The 6,593-nt window shown below is 45.0% G+C and overlaps 1 non-coding gene across 1 annotated transcript; it reads right to left on the bottom strand.

Moving 5' to 3' along the window:
- Positions 1 to 6,318: 6,318 nt before the first annotated feature.
- On the bottom strand, positions 6,319 to 6,390 carry trnag-ccc. Its single transcript has one exon. It is a non-coding gene; the product is annotated as a tRNA-Gly (tRNA).
- Between the last annotated feature and the right edge of the window lie 203 nt (positions 6,391 to 6,593).

Consider the following 6,593-nt stretch of genomic DNA (forward strand, 5'->3'; position numbering starts at 1 on the left):
GATACCCATAGCCACACCTTTTATTTGGAGGAAGTGAGAGGAGTTGAAGGAGAAATTGTTCAGTGTGAGAACAAGTTCAGCCAGACGGAGGAGAGTAGTGGTGGATGGGGATTGTTCGGGCCTCTGTTCGAGGAAGAAGCTAAGGGCCCTCAGGCCATCCTGGTGGGGGATGGAGGTGTAGAGGGATTGGACGTCCATGGTGAAGAGGAAGCGGTTGGGGCCAGGGAACTGGAAATTGATGATATGACGTAAGGTGTCAGAGGAATCACGGATGTAGGTGGGAAGGGACTGGATAAGGGGAGAGAGAAGGGAGTCAAGATAACGAGAAATGAGTTCTGTGGGGCAGGAGCAAGCTGACATGATCGGTCTACCGGGGCAGTTCTGTTTGTGGATTTTGGGTAGGAGGTAGAAGCGGGCCGTCCGAGGTTGGGCGACTATCAGGTTGGAAGCTGTGGGAGGAAGATCCCCAGAGGAGATGAGGTCAGTGACAGTCCTGGAAACAATGGCTTGATGTTCAGTGGTGGGGTCATGGTCCAGGGAGAGGTAGGAGGAAGTTTCTGCGAGTTGACGCTCAGCCTCCGCGAGGTAGAGGTCAGTGCGCCAACTCCTCACACCCCGCTTCCTGTAAGGACTCCATCCCATTCTCTCAGTTCCTTCGCCTCCGTCGCATCTGTTCCGATGATGCTACCTTCAAAAACAGTTCCTCTGACATGTCCTCCTTCTTCCTTAACCGAGGTTTTCCACCCACGGTCATTGACAGGGCCCTCAACCGTGTCCAGCCCATCTCCCGCGCATCCACCCTCACGCCTTCTCCTCCCTCCCAGAAACATGATAGGGTCCCCCTTGTCCTCACTTATCACCCCACCAGCCTCCGCATTCAAAGGATCATCCTCCACCATTTCCACCAACTCCAGCATGATGCCACCACCAAACACATCTTCCCTTCACCCCCCCCCGTCAGCATTCCGTAGGGATCATTCCCTCCGGGACACCCGGGTCCACTCCTCCATCACCCCCTACTCCTCAACCCCCACCTATGGCACCACCCCATGCCCACGCAAAAGATGTAACACCAGCCCCTTCACTTCCTCTCTCCTCACCGTCCAAGGGCCCAAACACACCTTTCAAGTGAAGCAGCATTTCACTTGCATTTCCCCCAACTTAGTCTACTGTATTCGTTGCTCCCAATGCGGTCTCCTCTACATTGGAGAGACCAAACGTCTGTCCGCAAGAATGATCCAAACATCTCTGTCGCTTGCCATTTTAACACTCCACCCTGCTCTCTTGCCCACATGTCTGTCCTTGGCTTGCTGCATTGTTCCAGTGAAGCCCAACGCAAACTGGAGGAACAACACTTCATCTTCCGACTAGGCACTTTACAGCCTTCCGGACTCAATATTGAATTCAACAACTTTAGGTCTTGAACTCCCTCCTCCATCCTCACCCCCTTTCTGTTTCTTCCCCCTTCCTTTTGTTTTTTTCCAATAATTTATATAGATTTTTCTTTTCCCACCTATTTCCATTATTTTAAAATCTTTTATGCCCCCCACCCCCACTAGAGCTATACCGTGGGTGTCCTACCATCCATTCTTAATTAGCACATTCGTTTAGATAATATCACCAACTTCACCACCTCTGTGTTCTTTTGTTCCTTTGTCTCTGACATCTTTTGATTATCTGCTCCTATCACTGCTTGCTTGTCCCTACAACCACACCAATCCCCTCCACTTCTCTTCGCGCACCCCCCCCCATCAACCTTAAACCAGCTTATATTTCACCCCTCAACAAAAACAGAATTACCTGGAAAAACTCAGCAGGTCTGGCAGCATCGGCGGAGAAGAAAAGAGTTGATGTTCTGAGTCCTCATTACCCTTCGGCAGAACTTGAGTGAATCCATGAAAGGGGTGAAATATAAGCTGGATTAAGGTGTGTGGGGGGAGGGGGAGGGGGTGGTTTGGGTTGGGGGAGAGAAATGGAGGGGGTTGGTGTGGTTGTGGGGACAAACAAGCAATATATTTCACCCCTCTCCTTGTAAAGAAAAAGAAGGGTAGCAGATAGATGGGAACACCACCACCTGGAAGTTCCTATCCAAGTCACTCACCATCCTGACATTGGGTTAAAACACAGATATATCAATCTGCAATGCAGCTCTGGTTTACCTACTCACCTTCACTGTTACATACCCTCTGCTGGATGTTCTCTGAACTACACACACTCACCTTCACTGATCTTCCCCCTGCTAGAAGCTCTCTGAATTACACACACTCACCTTTACTGTCTCATAATGTCTGCTGGGTGTTCTCTGAATTACACACACTCACCTTCACTGTTACCTACCCTCTGCTGGATGCTCTCTGAATTACACACACTCACCTTCACTGTTACCTACCCTCTGCTGGATGCTCTCTGAATTACACACACTCACATTCACTGATCTCCCCCCTGCTGGATCTTCTCTGAATTACACACATTCACCTTTACTGTTACATACCCTCTGCTGGATGTTATCTGAATTTCACGCACTCACCTTTACTCATCTATCCCCTGCTGGATGCTCTCTGAATTACACACACTCATCTTTACTGTCTCATACCCTCTGCTGGATGCGCTCTGAATTAAACACACTCACTTCACTGTTACATACCCTTTGCTGGATGCTCTCTGAATTACACACACTCACATTCTCTGATCTACCCCCTGCTGGATCTTCTCTGAATTACACACGTTCACCTTTACTGTTACATACCCTCTGCTGGATGATCTCTGAATTACACACACTCACATTCACTGATCTACCCTCCGCTGGATGCGCTCTGACTGACACACACTCACCTTTACTGTCTCATACCCTCTGCTGGATGTTATCTGAATTTCACGCACTCAACGTTACTGATCTATCCCCTGCTGGATGCTCTCTGAATTACACACACTCACCTTTACTGTCTCATACCCTCTGCTGGATGCGCTCTGAATTACACACACTCACCTTTACTGTCTCATACCCTCTGCTGGATGTTCTCTGAATTACACACACTAACCTTTACTATCTCATACCCTCTGCTGGATGTTCTCTGAATTACACACACTAACCTTTACTATCTCATACCCTCTGCTGGATGTTCTCTGAATTACACACACTAACCTTTACTGTCTCATACCCTCTGCTGGATGTTCTCTGAATTACACACACTCACCTTCACTGTTACATCCCCTTTGCTGGATGCTCTCTGAATTACACACACTCACATTCACTGATCTGCCCCCTGCTGGATGCGCTCTGACTGACACACGCTCACCTTTACTGTCTCATACCCTCTGCTGGATGCGCTCTGAATTACACACACTCACCTTTACTGTCTCATACCCTCTGCTGGATGTTCTCTGAGTTACACTCACTCACCTTTACTGATCTACCCTCTGCTGGATGCTCTCTGAATTACACACACTCATCTTTACTATTACGCACCCTCTGCTGGAGGTTTATTTTTTCACTCAGAGGGCCGTGAGTCTTGGAACTCTTCCTCAAAAGGCAGTGGATGCAGTGTATTAGAATATTGTTTATTTTTCATACAGAGGTAGGTAGGCTCTTGACAAGCAACGTATTGAAACGTTTATGGGGGTAAGTGGGAATGTGGAGCTGAGGCTACAAATAGATCAACCATGTCCTCATTGAATTCCGAGGGGCCGAGTGGCCTACTCCTAATCCCTATGTTCGAATGTCTCACTCTATCTCGGCCTCTCTATCTCTCCCCCGCCTCTCGCACTCCTCCTGTCTCCCACCCTCAATCTTTCCCCAAAGACGTTTTCCCCTAATCTCTGTCCCCCATTTCATTCAGCGCAGTCTACATAGAATAACAGATACTCAGGTGTGAGTTACAGGCTGGAATCTGATCGAGGGGTTCAGAGGGTTTATATATAGAATAACAGATACCCAGGAGTGAGTTACAGACTGGAATCTAATCGAGGCATTCGGGGTGGTTTATGTATAGAATAACAGATACCCGGGAGTGAGTTACAGACTGGAATCTAATCGAGGGGTTCGGGATGGTTTGTATAAAGAATAACAGATACCCGGGAGTGAGTTACAGACTGGAACCTAATCGAGGGGTTCGGGGTGGTTTATATATAGAATAACAGATACCCGGGAGTGAGTTACAGACCGAATCTAATCGAGGGGTTCAGTGGGGTTTATATATAGAATAACAGATACCTGGGAGTGAGTTGCAGAATGGAATCTAATCGAGGGGTTCAGGGTGGTTTTTATAAAGAATAACAGATACCCAGGAGTGAGTTACAGACTAGAATCTAATCGAGGGGTTCAGGGTGGTTTATATATAGAATAACAGATACCCGGGAGTGAGTTACAGACCGAATCTAATCGAGGGGTTCAGTGGGGTTTATATATAGAATAACAGATACCTGGGAGTGAGTTGCAGAATGGAATCTAATCGAGGGGTTCGGGTGGATTATGTATAGAATAACAGATACCTGGGAGTGAGTTACAGACTGGAAACTAATCGAGGGGTTCATGTGGTTTATATATAGAATAACAGATACCCGGGAGTGAGTTACTGACTGGAATCTAATCGAGGGGTTCAGTGGGGTTTACATATAGAATAACAGATACCTGGGAGTGAGTTACAGTCTGGAATCTAATCGAGGGGTTCGGGGTGGTTTATATATAGAATAACAGATACCCGGGAGTGAGTTACAGACTGGAAGCTAATCGAGGGGTTCGGGGTGGTTTTTATTAAGAATAACAGATACCCAGGAGTGAGTTACAGACTGAAATCTAATCGAGGGGTTCGGGGTGGTTTATATATTGAATAACAGACACCCAGGAGTATCAGCCTTTCAGATTTGCCTGCTTTGTCCTGGCCGTTTTCTGAATAGTAGTTTTGAAATTGAAAAATATACTTTATTCATAAAATATCTGAAAGAACATAACAAAAAAATTCTAAATCGCCATCACAAAAAGTGCAATCAGATTCTACATTTGCACACGGGTCACCAAGTGCTTCAATACAATTAATGAATATTACCCTCATTTCAACATGGTCATTATAGACAATCAGGCAGTGCAATGCTCCTGGAGTTATCAACATACATCATTTTTAATCTGAGGTGCTTCAATACAATTAGAATACAATTACTATTCAATGCTTGCATTCATTGTGAGCCCTAGAGCCCGAGCGGTCTATATCTTTCCAAATCCCGCAGTGAGAACAGTTTTTTTAAAAAAAATAAATATACTTTATTATTAAAATATCAGGAAGAAATTTAAAAAAAATACTCCTAAATCGACATTACAGAGAGTGCAGTCGGTTTAAATTTTACACATGGATCACGAGGTGTTTCAATACAACCAAAGAATATTACACTCTTTTCAGTATGGTCATAACAGTCAGTCAGGCTGTGCAATGATATTGGAGTTAGCAACATACATTTTCTGAAGAGTTTTCAGCATAATCTGTAACACAGGAACTGTTAATACCGAATCTGCTGCACGCCCGCCGTTTAATACTCCGTCAGGGCCCATCCCAAGCAGGAATTGGTTGGAACCAGGTATGTTTAAACCAAACTCTGACCATGAAGTGAAACACGGGAAACTAGAGGCCGCCATTGGCTGATCTTTAATTAGACAATTTCTAAAGCTGCAGGAACCAACTGTTTCAATAAAATGCAATTTGCTTTTATTTTGTATTTAACATAACCATCACGAGAAAGATTTAACAAGAAGGTGACAAATCGCCTTCATTCGCAGCTTTCTGAATTCAATTGAAAGCAGATCTATTCTGCTCCACCTCTCCCTCCCCACTTTAATCAACAGCATGAAACCCATCACATTTCTACCTCTCTCTGGTTCCGAAGAAGAGTCATATTGGCCTCGAAAAGTTAACACTTATTTTTTTCCTCTCCACAGAAGCTGCCAAAGCTGAGAAACTATTCCAGCACTTTCTTATTTTTTAATCCCAATAATTCCATTCCGATTTCACACTGCAGTTCACGGAAAATCATAGTTATTATGGATAAGGATCAAACGTGAGTAAAATTTTAAATAAAGCTGGAACATATTTTTATTTGAATTGCACCCGCATACATTTGAAAGTAAAAATATATTTAGATGAGTACTTGAAACGCCACAGCTTACAGGGGAATTTTAAGTGGGCATTTCGCCGGGCTAATTGCTGGAAAATAGGATTAGAATAGATAGGTACTTAATGGCGGCCAAGGGTATGAAAGGGTACTTTGGCACTGTTTAACTCTAAAATGCCCAAAGCCTGCATCGTCCAATTGACTGGCTTGAAGGTGAAAGATTGCGATGGCTGGGGATCGAACCCAGGTCAACTGCTTGGGAAGCAGCCATGCTTACCATTACACCACCATCGCTAACTATGATAAGATTGCAGAGTATCACTCTGAATTTTGGTACTGAACCAGTCCCTATTGTTTCCTGTTTTTTCTTCAAGCATTGGCAACAAATTTGTAATGCACCCAGCACCTGATAAGAGAGTTAGCTGAAACCGATAATATTTGATGGAACTTTCCTGAAGTTCACATCAGCCATTAGGTAGACTTAAACCATAATTGGA

This window comes from Carcharodon carcharias (genome assembly GCF_017639515.1).
Source record: "Carcharodon carcharias isolate sCarCar2 chromosome 24 unlocalized genomic scaffold, sCarCar2.pri SUPER_24_unloc_17, whole genome shotgun sequence".
Classification (NCBI taxonomy): Eukaryota; Metazoa; Chordata; class Chondrichthyes; order Lamniformes; family Lamnidae; genus Carcharodon; species Carcharodon carcharias.